The sequence below is a fragment of the Nannospalax galili genome, unplaced genomic scaffold (assembly GCF_000622305.1).
Source record: "Nannospalax galili isolate Female #2095 unplaced genomic scaffold, S.galili_v1.0 scaffold312, whole genome shotgun sequence".
Taxonomy (NCBI): domain Eukaryota; kingdom Metazoa; phylum Chordata; class Mammalia; order Rodentia; family Spalacidae; genus Nannospalax; species Nannospalax galili.
This window is the reverse complement of record NW_008335967.1, coordinates 2,356,157-2,357,732: the sequence shown is the minus strand read 5'-3', so window position 1 is coordinate 2,357,732 and position 1,576 is coordinate 2,356,157. Positions and strand designations below refer to the sequence as shown.

The following is a 1,576-nucleotide window of genomic DNA, read 5'->3' as shown; positions in this document are numbered from 1 at the left end:
AAGAATCCAAGTGCAACCGATTAGAACTAATAATAATCAGATGCATACAGATTAGAGATGCATGCGCCAACATCTCAGTGTTAGTAGCAAAAACAATGAGTCTTTCTGCAAGGAACAATATATTCTAAAATGAAATGGAGATCTTTTTTAAAGTTTAAAGCCTCATTCAATTTTATGTCTTATAAGGTTTATACCGAGTACAATAATGTATAACTGTATTAGTTCAAATGTGAACCTAAAAATTTAGAGCCAATATTGAAAGACTTTGCTCTGGAAATTGTTATTGAATATGTTAATGCTGTAATGAAATGTAATTATGTGGTTATTAAGTAAATAATTAAAAATATATATATATATATATAATGAATGAATGTGGGTACACTTGAGAATTAACGTATCAAAGTGTTCAAGCAGTAAGCTCACCCACTGGACAGTGGAGGCTCGGAATGGATATGACCTTGGATGAATGTGAACTAGGGATGAAAAGACCAAATGGTCTGTGAGGATGAAGAGTAGAGCTGAACTTCAACTTGTACTTCCCTAATGAAGCTGAAGAAACCATTTTGAATCAATTATGGGTATGGCCTGATGGGGGACATAGTGGAAGAAACAGGGTTCCAGAGACAGTTCCAATAGCACAGAGTGAGGACACAGTCAGCTCCATCTGCACAGGTTGAGGGGACAACAGAGATCCAAAGATACAGTCCTGGGAGATGGACCGTCTCTAATAGAGAGCTAGAGAGAAACGAGTGTCCTCCGAGTTTGGGCCCACTCTTAAGAACTTACTGTAAGAGTCAGTTTCTTTGTTCAGGTGATTATGATATTGGTGCAATAGTAAGTGCTATATACTACATGGTAAATGAGAGAACCAACTCTTCCAAGTTGCCCTCTGACCTCCACACATACGTTGTGGCATGCACACATGTACACCCCTCATAAAAATAAATGTAATTTAAAAATTAAAAAAGAAAACGTTAAATTTAAAACATAAAATAGCAGAAACATTTTTTCTACTAGCAGGAAAAAATTATTAATATAAAAATGTTACTTAAGTTTTTAGTCAATAAAATATTTCTAAAATGAAGCATATGATGCTTTTTGTAATCTTATTTAATAATTAGGCTTTCTTAATCCAGTAAAATGAGAGCTAAAAAGTATAATTATTTCAGGGCAGAGAAAGAATTCTATTAAAAGATGGAAAAGGTCAATGATTCTCCATTAGTCTTCAGCATTGTAGGTTAAGAAGGACCAAGTGATTTCGGGCCTATTTACCAACACTGTGAATTTAATCATCGTAGTTAACACACTTTTAGTTTTTCAGAGCCTTTTGCCATTATTACTTTAATTAATTTAGTTAATTAATTAATTAATTAAAGTCATATATTTCTGACTACTGCCTTTCCCACAACCTGCCCTCAACAAAAAGCAAACTATTTTCTAGGCAGGGTTGGCTCTTTCTTATAATGTTTATCCTCTGCTAGGGCCATCTCTTAGGGACTTCTTTCCTGGCATTTAAATAACTACACTAAATTCTACTAGATGCAATATCAAATTTTATTTATGGTAATAAACAATT

General features: G+C 33.7%; 1 protein-coding gene across 1 annotated transcript in view; it reads right to left on the bottom strand.

The window, feature by feature from the left end:
- Cog5 (component of oligomeric golgi complex 5) overlaps positions 1-1,576 on the bottom strand; it is a gene marked incomplete in the record, with an annotated part of 398,569 nt that overhangs the window by 86,387 nt on the left and 310,606 nt on the right.